The sequence below is a fragment of the Nicotiana tabacum genome, chromosome 1 (assembly GCF_000715075.1).
Source record: "Nicotiana tabacum cultivar K326 chromosome 1, ASM71507v2, whole genome shotgun sequence".
Taxonomy (NCBI): Eukaryota; Viridiplantae; Streptophyta; class Magnoliopsida; order Solanales; family Solanaceae; genus Nicotiana; species Nicotiana tabacum.
The window spans coordinates 14,001,967-14,018,263 of NC_134080.1; the positions used below are offsets into that span (position 1 = coordinate 14,001,967).

Consider the following 16,297-nt stretch of genomic DNA (forward strand, 5'->3'; position numbering starts at 1 on the left):
TCCCGGTTTCCATTTATTCTCCGCTCCAACCACTTAAATCGTTCTTCGATTCGTTCTTTTTCTTCTTCTACTTCTTTCAGTTTCGCCTTCACCTCCGCAAGTTCCCGTTTATATTTTTCTTTTCGTTCCTTTTGTGCTTCACAATTCCATTGTGCTTTCCATTTTTCTTCTCCCACCTCCTTCAGTTTCGCCCTCATTTCTACAATAATTCTATCGCTTTCTCTTTGTGTTTCCCGTTGGCATAAACACATATTATGAAGAAACTGCAGTTGTTCTCTGTAGCATTCCTGATAACATGGTTCATCAACCCATTCCTCAAAATCACAAATAGGTTCGCTGGGAACCTTGTATAACTGGTTCATACAGCACCAGTAGCGGTGTCCAACTTCACCATCGTCCCAACAATTTTGCATCGAGCATTCTTTTCCACAGTTGCACTTTGGTGCACGAAGAGGTTGAGCCATTTGATGAAATATTTGCTTTTAGTAAACAAAAAACCTTACTTTTAATGAAATATTTGCTTTTACTAATTTTTGAGCACACAAAATAACTATAATGATGACATTATTTATAGGCGAGACAAAATACATAAAGCGTAGTATAGTACTACGTTTTATGGAGTTGTCTTGTGGTTCTGAAAAAGATGTGTCACACCTCCTTTTTACCTACACCCCCGGAAGGGTGTATAATGGAGTTTTTTTAATTAAAGGACAATCGGAACGAGATTTAGTTATCAATTATTCAGAGTCTCCACTTGGGAAATTAATGGTGTCCCAAGTCCCTGGTTTCATCCCAAACCGAGGAAAAATATGACTCTGTACTACAGTCCGCGAACCAGAAATCCGGATGAGGAATTATGTTAACCCAGGAGAAGGTATTAGGCATTCCTGGATTCCGTCGTTCTAGCACGGTCGCTTAACAGTTGTATTTGATTTTATCCGATTTTAATACATGCTAACTTATGTGCCTTTTATTCGTGAACCGATTTTTATCATTATTTATTTTAAAGAATTGCGACGTCGTGAAAACGCGTTTCGAATCACATCGCAATCAATGCACCCGTAGTTGTCAACACATTTCGACCTCATCGAGACTTGGATTCGGGTCGCATCAATGCGCACCTGAGTTTAAGAAAGTAACTTTATTAAAACGCGCCTAAAGCTCTTGTATAATGTTCAACAATCATTACGTTTTATCCACCTTACAAGATTAATTTCACACAATACAAAAACTTCTAATCATTTGAATGGGAAAAAAAATATGCTAAGTTGCATTTTACCTACTTAATGTCACTAATAAAATCTAGAACAATAACAATAACACATTGCAGCCAGCTAACGTCTTAACGTCACTCAGTAAACTAGCTCATAGCAACAAGAACAACAATTCTGCCAATTCCAAGTTAATGCTAATGAAAACAACTCAATGGAAGCATCAACCATTCAGGATGAATTTGCACAAAAAAAGAAAATATAGAACAATAGAAAGCCACATATACCAAGAACGACAATTTATGAAACCACTCTTATATCCCCACTAGTACTCTTCTTTTTTTTTTTTTATTATATTCTTTCTTTTCTGGTACTGCAAATCTTGCTTTGTTTGTGTTAGAATAGATCAATACAATGCTTATTAAGGAGTAAAACATTTATACTAATGCAAACATAGAACAATCACGCTATTCTCATAAACCATACTTTAAAGAACTAATTGTAGAGCAAATATTGAAATTCAAACATGCTGCATCCAAAAAAAAATGGTTTCTCCATGAACCAACAAATGAGGCAAATCGGATAGGCATAAGCTCCTGTACGAGAAAGTTCGTCTCACATACTTCCTATATGATTTTCCTTTCATTAAGTGAGGAAGTTGACTAGAATAAGATTAGCTATTTCTATTGGATTAGCATAAGAGAAAGCTTGCTGCTTAATTAACTTAGCAATTGAGCCTAAACTAAATTCTGAAGATAATACTAGTATCTAAATGTTCCAATTCAGAAATCAACAGCCATCAGTAGCTCGTGAAATTCGAATTCATCCAAAAATAGCAGCGCAACAGTTACAACCACAAACATCGGATCAAAAAAATGAAATAGATTGGAGGTAACCTGAAATTAGCTTTCCGATTAATTGAAAGGCAGCAATTACACGGATCGAAACGAAGTTACAATCTGAAATCGATGCAGCTTCAAACGAAGTCAGTGAAAGTCGAACCGGAAAAACCAACAGGCAGTACCTCCCTCCGGCGACCTCGAATCTAATTTCTAGCCAACCAAACAGAGTATTCACGAGCCAAATGAAACGCGCGAAGACGAGAAGGATCCAGCGACGCGCAAACAAAACACAACTTCGATTTAAGACCGAAATCGACTCAAATCACCAGAAATTGTAAAAAACGAAGCAATAGAAATCAGACCAGCTAGAGAAGGCTTGCTCGATGATTTTTTTTTGGTTCTGGTTCTTTTGTGAGAATAATGAAGAAGAAGGCTTCCCATTCAATTTTCGTTCTCTCTTTTTCTGTTTTGCTATTTCGTGTGTCCCCCCTTTTTGATTTCATTTTTTCTTTCGTGTTAATTTTTTTTCCTCCCTCAAATGGTCCGTTTTTTTTTCAACTTTTCCTTTTCTTTTTTTCTTTTCTTTTTTCCCCCCTCCTGTGTCAATTTCGTATGTGTTTTTATATAGGTGGGTGAGTGTAGTGATTTTTATGTGAATGGGGGGGTCTTGTGTGGGGGAGTTTTATTTGGGGAGAAGGTGTTATGTGAGGTAATATTTTGGGGGGAAGGTCTTAGGTGGGGAGAAATGATTTGGGGGGAAATATTTTTGGGGAAGGTTCTTCCCATTTTTATTCCTAATTTCTTTTTATCTTCCTCTTTTTTTTTTGTATTTTATTTATTTATTTTGTATTTTATTTTCTGATTTTGTTAAATGCTAAATTAAAACCAAAACCAAATTAACACTAAAAATTAGATTTCCTAATTAAAATGCTAACTGATACAAATTTGAACTAAGAATGCAAAAGGTATTATTTTTGTTATTTTCTTCCTATTTTGTTCTAAAACAAATTAACCCTTAATTAATCCTAAAATATGAAATTAGATCCTAAATGCAAATGCGTATTTTTGTATTTTATTATTGTGATTTTAAAATATTAAAATGTATGAAATGAGACTATAAAAGGAAAAATTCCTAAAAAATCAATAAAAAATATTTTTACTTATTTTTTAGGAGTTATCTTCATGTAGGGCAAAAATCACGTGCTTACAGCTGACCCTCTTTGCTCGGAAACACGAAGAATTTTCGGGCAAAGATAAAGTAAGCACTGTGAGGGATTTTTGCCCATTTGAAACTCCATGAGAAGCAATTTTTGAAAAACTGTCTGACCGAACCTTGCTTCAAAGGTTGCCTACATATCCTTGGCTATAAAGGAATCAAGTCAGGTGTAGTTCAGAAGTGTCTGGTAGCTGGGACTACCAGGAGCTGATTTCACTGCGACTGTTGTTGTTGCTGCTTGCTGACCTCCCTTATTACACCATGTCAAAATAAAAAGAAGCTAGCCTAAGCTACGAATTACAAAATCCTATCTAAATCTTCAAACTTGCTTTTGTATTTCTTGTTGCTTTGTTGTCTTGTGTTCTCTTGTTGAAATCCCTTGTCGTCATTTCAAATTGCTAACTGAGATGTTGTTCCTTCCCTTCCAAATTTCTGAACTTGAATAATCTTGGACTTGAATATATTCCTCTGTTATCTAGACGGGCTCCTGACGCTGAACTTGAACTTGAATGTACTCCTTTGTTATCCAGGCAGACTCCTGATTGCTTAAAATTTGAACGGTATGTCTCTATTCTCCAGGCGGACTCCTGACTTCTGAATTTTGAAATTGAATGTCTCTATTCTCCACGCGGACTCCTGACTTTTAAAATTTAAACTGTATGTCTCCGTTCTTCAGGCGGACTCCTGACATCCGAAACTTGAATTGTATGCCTCTGTTCTTCAGGCGGGCTCCTGACTTCAAAAGGACAAAAAAAAAATCGATTGAAAACTAAAATTTGAATTGTATCACCTATGTTCTTCGGGCGGGCTCCTGATTGCTGAATTTGAAATTGAATGTATTCCTCTATTATCCAGGTGGGCTCCTGACTTCACAAAAATAGACAAAACAAAGATAACTTTCTGCCCTAGTTTGGAAAACTGGTTGTTTGTTACCACATACTAATAAGAACTAAAACTTGAATTGTGATAAGACTGAAATGCAACTTTTAAAAATTTAAAGACTGCAATGTATCTTAAAATTTAAACTTTATCTTAGGTGAAAAATTCATCTGACTAAGATTCTCATCTTAGGTGAAAGATTCGACGGACTAAGATTTATCTTTATCTTAGGTGAAAAATTCATCAGACTAAGATTTTCATCTTAGGAGAAAGATTCAACAGACTAAGATTTTCTTTATTTTTATCTTTATCCTAGGTGAAAAATTTATCAGACTAAGATTTTCATCTTAGGAGAAAGATTCATCAGACTGCGATTTTGACTCTAGGAGATAATTCATCAGACTAGGACCATTTTTGTATGATCCCGACTTTCTTAATTTTCCAAAGTCCAACTTCCTTTCTTTTCAAATTCTGCCTTCCTTTTTTTTTTCTTTTCGACTTCTGCCCTCCCATTCTTTAAATTATGCCTTCCCTTCTTTTCCCTCAATTCTGTCTTCCCTTCTTTTTTCCAACTTCTGCCTTTATCTAAATTATGCCTTCCTTTCTTTTCCAACTTCTGCCTTTATTTTTTTCCAAATTATGCCTTCTTTTTGTTTTTCCAACTTCTACCTTTATCTTAGGTGAAAGATTCATTAGACTAAGATTTTTATCTTAGGTGAAAAATTCAACAGACTAAGATTTCTTTATCTTAGGTGAAAGATTTAACAGACTAAGATTTCTTTATCTTAGGTGAAAAATTCATCAGACTAAGATTTTCTTTTAACCATTTTCCCTCGGAATTTGTTTTATCTACCCACTAACTTGAATTATCTTCCTTCAAAACTGCTTCCCTAAAAACTGGTGTTGTCCTCCTTCAAAAAAACCACTTCCCTAAAAACTAGTGTTTCATTCCTCCAAAAATTACTTTTCTTAGAACTGGTGTTTCTTTCCTGAAAACTACTTCCCTCTCTTTTTCTTTTTTTAAAAACACTTGTATTGACCTTCATGTTCTTCAGATGGGTACCCGGAAAAAAATTTCAACATGACAGAAAATTTTCTGCCCCAGTTTGATAATCCTCCTGTAGCATATCTTCTGCCATAAATAACATTTCCATGCCCCTGTTTTAAATCAAAGAAAATTTTGTCAGTTTAAAAGTGCGGTGGTTGGTTGTGGTACTCCCGCTGGGATGACTTTCCTTTTCTCCTTTCCATGCTTTGCGTTGTCCGGCCATCTTTGAAACTTAGCTGATAACTTCCACCCTTCTTGACGACTATCTCTTAATTATTAGTTCTAGTCTGCTTATCTGACCCCATATGTTTTTTGTGACAACTGATTCTTCATGAAGGTCTTGCATGTTTACTGATTAACCACTTTCCCCGTCATCTGTGTCACTGAAATACCCTTTTCCCCCGTTCAATCCCAATACCCTCTATCTGTTGCATTATTCCTGAACCGACATCTACCAAACTTTGTGTTTCATAAGGATCCCAAAGTATGTTGATTATTACCAGCTCAGTGCTCTTGTTATTTTTCCTGACTTGTGACCCCATTTTGTGCAATTGGAAAGCTGGTGGAAAATTTTGAAGTCATTCCTCACTTGTTACGACCAAAAGACTCAGAAAGGGGAAAAAACAAAACAAAAGGAACAGAGTAAAGGACAATAGAAAGAGATGATTCCTAACAAGAAAACTACACAGTAGAAACCTATCGGATGTGGGTACTGACTCTAATGACCTTAATATGCACCTGCGACCTATTATGTTAAGCAAATCTGATGTTCAGCTCTTGTTGTTCCTTTTTGCCGTGAAACTGGGCTTCATTGCTCCGCTTATCCAATTTGATTCACATTCCTTATTCGGCTTGTAGTGCCTCAAAGGGTTTTCACCATCAAACCTCTCTCATTTCGTTCTTTCTCTCAACTTACTGTCGCCTCAAGGTGCCCGTGAAGGTTTTCACCAATAAGACTCTCTCATTTTTTATTTCTCTCAGCTTTCATCACCTTGCGATACCCATGAGGATTTTCATCAATAAGATTCTCTCATTTTCATTTTCCTTGTTTGGACCGGAGTGTTGCCCCTGACAGAAATTACCTTACCTGTTTGACTTGGCATTTCTCAAAGACTGATCAGAAGGTCTTTCTTTGGACCGTAATGTAGGCTTTTGGATGGGTTAGAAAGAAAGGGTATAAAAGGCTCAAAACAATTTCAAAAATGGGTTAAAATTACAACTTTCGGAATCCAACTTCTCACAACAACCACAATTTCTGCCCCAGTTTCTTGCTTGGGGACTTTTAGATTTTTGTTTTGGTATGACTGAACCTCAGAGAGACTGCCTACATACCCTTTCGGGATCAAGTCAATACATAGTTCACGACATAGAAATTACTTTTTTTTTGTGATTTTTCTTTCTCTTCTTTTCTGTTCTTCTTTTCTTCTTTTCCTTCATTTTCCTTTCTTTTCTTTCTTTTCTTTTCTTTCTTTTCTTTTTCTCTTTCCTTCCTTTCTTTTTTTTTTCCTTTTCATTTGCTTATTTGCGGCACTTGCGTTTCTTAATTGTGTCATTGATTCTGAAAGAGGGGTACGAAAGAAAATAAACACGACTCAAAAGGGGTGACAATGGAAAAAAGTGTTTGGATAACTGAACAAAACGCCTTCGTCATTTCAATCCTCAAGACATGCCAAAGGCAAACCAATACGATTAATGCACAGAAATTACACATAGTATATCCTGACCGCCTCGAAGTTGATGGCCATTTTCACACATTTTCCTGCTACATCTGTCAAATATAATGCACCATTGGGCAACACTCTTACTCTTATTACCACGACCGGCCCCATGTCAATTTGGCCAACTTGCTCTTAGGGTTTCTTTATATTCTATCTGCCCCAGTTTCACATGGTTCGGGCGTCAAACAATCTCAAAACGTCCAAATCTGTTCTTATTTCCTCAGGTGCCCCTATCGTTTTCAAAATGGTCTCGTTGCTTCGCAACTTTTGAAGATCAAACTGAGAATTATGCTTGCATGTCATGTCACTAGAACTGGCAAAGGCAAAACAAAATGATAGAAAAGAACTAAACGAAGAATAATGATTGGAAATAACAAAAGACCGGAATTTGCATTAGACAACGATGAAATAACTCGAATAATAAAACAAACAAACAAACTGGAGTACAACCCTAGAATGAACCTAAAACACCCATGGACAACACTAAACGAACCACTACGACTAAACAAGCTAGACAAAAATGAAAGGATAAGAGGGTTTGATCACAAGACAATATCCGGATTACAACCCTGCAAATAACCCTGACAACAGAAATGACAGCAAAATGGACCACCAAAGCTCCTTCCCAGCTGACTTAGGAATGGAGCGTCTTTCCAATTACCAAGCACGACATTTTAGCCACTAAGCTTCGCATCCATATTGCCATGACCACTATCTGCGTCAGTATTTTCAACTTCGGTCAACAAGTTCCCAAGAGGATTCTCATACCCCATGTCACCGGGCATGTTCTGGGTGCCACTGTCTTGAATCAAATTTTTCTGGATCATCCTTTCTATTTCTCTCTTCAAATCCCGACAATTTTCCACATTGTGCCCTAGAGCATTGGAATGGTATTCACACTTTTTAGATGAGTCAAAGCTTCTCGCACGTCGGTCCACCTGATTTGGAGGAATGGGTGCAATCATGTCATGTTTTTTTAACTTCTCAAATAAGCTTGCATAGGACTCTCCTATTTGTGTAAAACTATCTTTCAACTTTTGTTCCCTTCTATACCCCTGGCTTGGATGTGGGTTACAAGGTAATTGAAAATTTTGCGGAGGCTGGTAGAGATTTTGTGATACTCGTGCTCGCTTTCTTGGGTGATTTGGTGGCTGGGCAACATACTGGGATGGATCAACAGAGTATGGGGGGGTCGGAGGTGGATAGTAATGCTTGGGGGGTCATGGAAAACTTGATGAGGCTGCACATACCTTCGAGATGTTCTCCTAGGACCTCTTCTCGACCTGATATCACCATGATTTCTTCATCCCCCTCATTCGTGTTAGCAAATTCAATTTGGACAGCTTGAGCTGCAGCTTTGAGAGTTGTTTGACTTATAATTATGCCTGTCTTAAGACCGTTCTCCACCATTTCTACCATTTTGATTGCTTCCGGGAAGGATTTACCCACTGCGGATGTCATGTATTGAAAATAATCTGGCTCTTGAGCCTGTAGAAAGATAGTGATTAACTCGTGGTCATCCATGGGTGGCTTAGCTCTAGCTGCCTGCTCTCTTGATTTCATGGCATATTCTCTGAAACTTTCAGTTGGTTTCTTTTTCAGGTTAGAAAGGGAAATGCGGTATGGGGCGATGTCGATGTTGTATTGAAACTGTTTGACAAAGGCTCATGCCATGTCATCCCAGACGTACCAGCAAGATGTGTCCTGATCCAAAAACCATTCAGATGTTACTCCCGTGAGGCTTTCCCCAAAATAAGCTATAAGCAATTATTCATTTCTTCTCACACCTCTCAATTGGTTGCAATACCTTTTCAGGTGGGCTATGGGGTCTCCATGTCCATTGTACTTTTCAAATTTGGGAACCTTGAAACCAGACGGCAAGTGGACATCGGGGAACATGCATAGATCTCTGAAGGCAACACTCTTTTGACATGTCATTACTTGCGTGTTTTTTAACCGTTGTTCTAATCTTTTCACTCTTTGGGTTATTTCTTCTTGTACTCTCTTTCGGGAAGGCTTCTGAATGTTTACAGGAAGCTCAAACGAGTACGAGTGGTACTCGGGAGAGTGGTACTGTTCTTGTTGTGTAGCAAATCATGACTCGTGACAAAACTGTCCTTGGCCATTGGCCCAGGCTTGACGCATTTTGGTCATTTGTTGTTTCAGTGTTCTATTTTCCTCAACCACATTAGACCCTTGTTGAATCCCCTGACCCTGAGTCTCTTGAGTACTCATAACAGCTTCGATGTCAGTTATCATTTTCCTTGGATCTTGTGTTTCTAGCTTACCACAACCGACCACCTCAACTTTCTTCACAATTCAAAACAAAACATGTTAGAATGGATTGGATCGGTCCTTATTATCAACAACATCTTTTCCATTTTTTATTCTTTTTTTTTTTGTTTTTGTTGTGGTCGAATCCTATGTGGATTACCTACGTATCGTGACCCCGCACGAATCAGACCAGGCGTAGTTCGTGCAAATAAAAAGTAAATGACAATAAAATATTTTTGGAATTTTCCATTTTCATAATAACGACAAAACCGACCAACTTAACGATGCAATACAGACTCGAAAATCAAACGACCCATATACTCTAATCAAAAGAAATACAAACCCAAAAACAAAATGACAGATTCATTCCCCTATATGCCAACTTTGACCCAAAAATTCGAACGGTATTCACTTGACCACTGACTCTTTTCTTGTTTTTTCAAAATTAAAATAAATGACCCGGTATTGCAAACACGACCTTCCTGCACCTCGGGGGCGAAGATTTTAAGGCTGTGAGGGTCAAAAATCAAAATACGACCAAAGGTGGCTGTTTATGCAAAGTCAACCTTCCGGCGCCCCGTTTGGGAACATTTGGCTATTTTTGACAAAAACGGCATCACCTGGTATGACAAAAATTAAAATTTTGATATTTTTTGGTTATTTTTGCAAAGGGGAGGTTGGACCCGATGAGGTTTGCCTGCGTATCTCACGCCCTGTGAGAATCAAACCATGCGTAGTTCGGGCGAATTAACCGAACTATTTTTTGAAAACAAGACTCTTTTCTTTTTCATTGTCCATGGCACGACAAATTATTTTTCCTTTTCTATTTTGAAAACAAGACAAAATAACGACTCTTTTTTTTTCTTTTTCATTTTCAACAAACAATAAACAACCTATTTTTTCCCAAAAAAAAAACAAAGACTTTTTTTTCCTTTTCTTTTCAACAAATACTAAAACAATCTAATTTCCCAAACTAAAACAAAGACCTGTGTTTTTTGCTCTTTCTTTTTAGTAACACAAACTATTTAAAACTAAAACATTTTTTCATTTTCTCAAAATTCCGGCAAAAAATAGGCAATTAGCTCTCTACACTGTTATTTCTCTCTTTTTCTCTTTTTCTCTTTTTCTCAATTTTTCGATATTCAAAAGCCTGTCAGCATGCAAGTCTGAAGCAAATAGATGCAGAAAACAAGTAGGATGCATTAGGATGGTCTTTTTCATTTCAGGTTGCTAGTCCTAGACAGGCCCAACCCCTGTGTTGAGTCCCCTAGGTCAAATGCAACATGATGCAAATAATCGTTCCTACTAGGGATCCGGCATGAAGTCACGTTATTCTATGTTCAAAACCTGGGTCGGTGTTCTAGACTGTGTACCCGAGCGGACGACTCGAGTCGAGGAGGGGGCAACTTTTCGGGAACCAAAAGGCCATCCGGCTTAGTAACTTGTCCGGCCTCTTTCTTATTTCAAGGTATGACACTAACAGAATAGGGAGTCTCAACCAGTAAGCACATCCCCGAAGGTGAAGAGAGAAGGGTGTCGGCACAGTTTATATACAGTTCAGATAATAACAAAGCGGTAACATTTAGCACATTCAGCACAAAACATGTAAGAAAATCAGATACAATCAAATACAACAATTTATATAAGCTCGAATTCTGAACCCTGAACAACACGTTCTGGGTTCGGTCCCCAGCAAAGTCGCCAAAGCTGTCACACCTCCTTTTTACCTACACCCCCGGAAGGGTGTATAATGGAGTTTTTCCAATTAAAGGACAATCGGAACGAGATTTAGTTATCAATTATTCAGAGTCGCCACTTGAGAAATTAATGGTGTCCCAAGTCACCGGTTTCATCCCAAACCGAGGAAAAATATGACTCTGTACTACAGTCCGCGAACCAGAAATCCGGATAAGAAATTCTATTAACCCAGGAGAAGGTATTAGGCATTCCCGGGTTCCGTGGTTCTAGCACGGTCGCTTAACTGTTGTATTTGATTTTATCCGATTTTAATACATGCTAACTTATGTGCCTTTTATTCGTGAACCGATTTTTATCATTATTTATTTTAAAGAATTGCGACGTCGTGAAAACGTGTTTCGAATCACGTCACAATCAATGCACCCGTGGTTGTCAACACATTTCGACTTCATCGAGACTTGAATTTGGGTCGCATCAATGCGCACCTGTGTTTAAGAAAGTAACTTTATTAAAACGCGCCTAAAGCTCTTGTATAATGTTCAACAATCATTACGTTTTATCCACCTTCCAAGATTAATTTCACACAATACAAAAACTTCTAATCATTTGAATGGGAAAACAAAATGCTAAGTTGCATTTTACCTACTTAATGTCACTAATAAAATCTAGAACAATAACAATAGCACACTGCAGCCAGCTAACGTCTTAACGTCACTCAGTAAACTAACTCATAGCAACAAGAACAACAATTCTGCCAATTCCAAGTTAATGCTAATGAAAACAACTCAATGGAAGCATCAACCATTCAGGATGAATTTGCACAAAAAAAGAAAATATAGAACAATAGAAAGCCACATATACCAAGAACGACAATTTATGAAACCACTCTTATATCCCCACTAGTACTCTTCTTTTTTTTTTTTTATTATATTCTTTCTTTTCTGGTACTGCAAATCTTGCTTTGTTTGTGTTAGAATAGATCAATACAATGCTTATTAAGGAGTAAAACATTTATACTAATGCAAACATAGAACAGTCACGCTATTCTCATAAACCATACATTAGAGAACTAATTGTAGAGCAAATATTGAAATTCAAACATGCTGCATCCAAACAAAATTGGTTTCTCCATGAACCAACAAATGAGGCAAATCGGATAGGCATAAGCTCCTGTACGAGAAAGTTCGTCTCACATACTTCCTATATGATTTTCCTTTCATTAAGTGAGGAAGTTGACTAGAATAAGATTAGCTATTTCTATTGGATTAGCATAAGAGAAAGCTTGCTGCTTAATTAACTTAGCAATTGAGCCTAAACTAAATTCTGAAGATAATACTAGTATCTAAATGTTCCAATTCAGAAATCAACAGTCATCAGTAGCTCGTGAAATTCGAATTCATCCAAAAATAGCAGCTCAACAGTTACAACCACAAACATCGGATCAAAAAAATGAAATAGATTGGAGGTAACCTGAAATTAGCTTTCCGATTAATTGAAATGCAGCAATTACATGGATCGAAATGAAGTTACAATCTGAAATCGATGCAGCTTCAAACGAAGTCAGTGAAAGTCGAACCGGAAAAACCAACAGGCAGTACCTCCCTCCGGCGACCTCGAATCTAATTTCCAGCCAACCAAACAGAGTATTCACGAGCCAAATGAAACGCGCGAAGACGAGAAGGATCCAGCGACGCGCAAACAAAACACAGCTTCGATTTAAGACCGAAATCGACTCAAATCACCCGAAATTGTAAAAAATGAAGCAGTAGAAATCAGACCAGCTAGAGAAGGCTTGCTCGATTTTTTTTTTGTTCTGGTTCTTTTTTGAGAATAATGAAGAAGAAGGCTTCCCATTCAATTTTCGTTCTCTCTTTTTCTGTTTTGCTATTTCGTGTCCCCCTTTTTGATTTCGTTTTTTCTTTCGTGTCAAATTTTTTTTCCTCTCTCAAATGGTCAATTTTTTTTTTGTTTTCAACTTTTCCTTTTCTTTTTTTCTTTTCCTTTCCCCCCCCCCCCTCCTATGTCAATTTCGTGTGTGTTTTTATATAGGTGGGTGAGTGTAGTGATTTTTATGTGAAGGGGGGGTTTTGTGTGGGGGAGTTTTATTTGGGGAGAAGGTGTTATGTGAGGTAATAATTTGGGGGGAAGGTTTTAGGTGGAGAAATATTTTGGGGGGAAGGTCTTAGGTGGGGAGAAATAATTTGGGGGGAAATATTTTTGGGGAAGGTTCTTCCCATTTTTATTCCTAATTTCTTTTTACCTTCCTCTTTTTTTTTTGTATTTTATTTATTTATTTTGTATTTTATTTTCTGATTTTGTTAAATGCTAAATTAAAACCAAAATAAAATTAACACTAAAAATTAGATTTCCTAATTAAAATGCTAACTGATACAAATTTGAACTAAGAATGCAAAAGGTATTATTTTTGTTATTTTCTTCCTATTTTGTTCTAAAACAAATTAACTCTTAATTAATCCTAAAATATGAAATTAGATCCTAAATGCAAATGCGTATTTTTGTATTTTATTATTGTGATTTTAAAATATTAAAATGTATGAAATGAGACTACAAAAGGAAAAATTCCTAAAAAAATCAATAAAAATTATTTTGACTTATTTTTTAGGAGTTATCTTCATGTAGGGCAAAAATCACGTGCTTACAAGATGAAAAACATGTGAAAAAGCTGGTTTATCGCAGAAAAATTTAACACATAAAGCGTAGTATAGTACTACGTTTTATGGAGTTGTCTTGTCGTTCAGAAAAAGATGAAAACCATGTGAAAAAAGCTGGTTTATTGCAGAAAAATTTAACACATAAAGTGTAGTATAGTACTACGTTTTATGGAGTTGTCTTGTCGTTCTGAAAAAGATGAAAACCATGTGAAAAAAACTGGTTTTAGTTATCCTTTGTGTAGTGATGGTTTTAGTTCTATTGTTTGTTTTTCTATGTACTGCTATCCTTTGTGCAGTGATGGTTTTAGTTCTAGTATAGTACTACGTTTTGCAATGTTTGTGTTTCTTGTGTACTGTATAAGTAAAACTGTTGTTCAAATGCAATTAAAATATAAATGTTGTTAAACGATAATTGTTATCATTATATACATAATGCACTATTTACACAAACTAAAAACCTAAGTAAATCAGTGAGTCCCGCAGCCTGTGTGCTTCAGTGCTGCTGCTGGCCTGAGTCGCATCCCCTGTCGCCCGGGTACACTATCTGGATCATCATCATCAAGCCGCCTCTTTATGTGAGGATGTGCAGCAGCATCGACACCACAACTGGCAAGATCGGAAGAATAGGCCGTCGGGCCTTCAGCAACCTACAAAACAAGTACTAAACTTAGCATGTGACAAAGTATATTTATATTGTACGTGTTAAGTCAAAAAATATATTCCCACCGTGGTCTCATCGGCCTCCTGAATATACGCATCAGTGGTGTCCTCATCAAAGCATGTAGTGGCCTCAAAGATGGGCTGAGACGATGCCTTCATAAGAAAGTTAAAAATTAATTAATGGCCGCTCATTAAGGAAAAAAAAACAAATTGAAATTTTAAAGTAATACAAACATACCTACGCCTGTGATAGATCCGCATCAACCGCCGGGGATGAGGCATAACTCAACCTGTGCCCCCCATCCACGTCCCGGATGGGCCGATCCTCAGCTGCGGTAGATGGGCATGCAAAGTACTGGTCTACATCCCCGTCGAATGTACCTGTGATCGACATACTCCTGACGGGGTGACCTGCGATGCTGGCAGAGATAGCTGAAGGTTGTACGAAGGCATGCTGCTGGAAGGCTCATCTTGTTGAGGTATATAACCCGACTGATCATTTACAAGCGCCACAACTCCAAAGTCCTCATCATGTCCCTCAACAGGTGGGTCGACAGGTGCCTCAACGCCCCCTTGCTAGGTACCACCTCATCGCCGTCCCCCGCGACCTCGTGGAGCACCCCTACCTCGTGGGGCGCCCCTCCCTCGTGCCCTACCCCTGCCTCGTGGGACACTCCTACCCCGATGGTAGTCCTCTGGCACCGCATACTGAGCCTCGTGGTCCAACCTCACGACATCTCTCGCCTGAAACAGGGTCCGACGAGCCAACTGTGCCACCCGCCGGCCATAGTCAACGACAGCAAGGATGTCGGTATGTTGCTGCATCTCCTGTCCCAACTGGTAGAGGTGATGATGCCCAATAGCCTGTGAATTATTTAAAATATTAATTAAATAACGCAATATAACAATTATACGATATTAATAAGCCAAAAACATACCAGTGCCTCGTGTCTCCCGGCGTATGGTCTGTAGTGCTCGCCAAGTACATGAATGGGGTTCCCGATAATCGGTCGGGTGTGACGGCGGTACCATGATGCATACATATGAATAGTGTCCTCCTGGGTAAATGAGGTGCTGGCGGAATACGGTCAGCTCGGTGCTCCTCCCAAATAAGGACCTGCTGCTCTAGCCATCCCATATATATATCGTCCAGCATGGCACGGTCATCCCACTGATAGTGTATAACTACCCATCCAGGATCCATAGGTATAGGTTGGACTGAATAATTATGTACAAGTTCCAGGCTCGATATTTGGGGCCCGATAATACCAAGTTATCCTTAATTATTATGCGTGTTAATTTCAACATTTTTAGAATTGTGCATGTTAGCTTAATAAATTAAATAATTAATTATGTTTAAAATTGGACTGATTAATTATGTATGGGTTCCAGGCTCGATATTTGAGGCCTGATAGCACCGAGTTATCCTTAATTATTATGCGTGTCAATTTCAACATTTTTAGAATTGTGTCTGTTAGCTTAATAAATTAAATAATTAATTATGTTTACAATTGGACTGAATAATTATGTATGGGTTTCAGGCTCATTTTTTGAGGCCCGGTAGCACCGAGTTATCCTTAATTATTATGCGTGTCAATTTCAACATTTTTAGAATTGTGTCTGTTAGTTTAATAAATTAAATAATTAATTATGTTTACAATTGGACTGAATAATTATGTATGGGTTCCAGACTCGATTTTTGAGGCTCGGTAGCACCGAGTTATCCTTAATTATTATGAGTGTCAATTTTAACATTTTTAGAATTGTGTGTGCTAGCTTAATAAATTAAATAATTAATTATGTTTACAATTGGACAGAATAATTATGTATGGGTTCCAGGCTCGATATTTGAGTTAATTTTACAACATATAGGAATTTGTTACTTTTGTAAGTTTATTGTTATAATTAAATAATTAATTTTGTAAAGTGTAATTGAATAGAGTTTGCAGTTACTACATACATAAACTACATAGAATCTACGTTAAAAGGCTCTACATTTTACTACGCTAAAAGGCTCTATATTTTACAACACTAACAGACTCTATATTTTACTACAGTAAAAGGCTCTATATTTTCTAC

General features: G+C 37.5%; 1 long non-coding RNA gene across 2 annotated transcripts; it reads right to left on the reverse strand.

Annotated features, from left to right (window-relative positions):
- Positions 1-2,018: 2,018 nt before the first annotated feature.
- Positions 2,019-13,020, reverse strand: LOC142174478 (uncharacterized). 2 transcript variants are annotated; one of them, XR_012703595.1, is made up of 2 exons: positions 12,357-13,020; positions 2,019-4,005 (listed from the first exon to the last, which is right to left on the reverse strand). It is a non-coding gene; the product is annotated as an uncharacterized LOC142174478 (long non-coding RNA). The 2 variants fall into 2 exon arrangements; XR_012703594.1 differs by having other exon boundaries at positions 2,019-4,132.
- Positions 13,021-16,297: the final 3,277 nt, after the last annotated feature.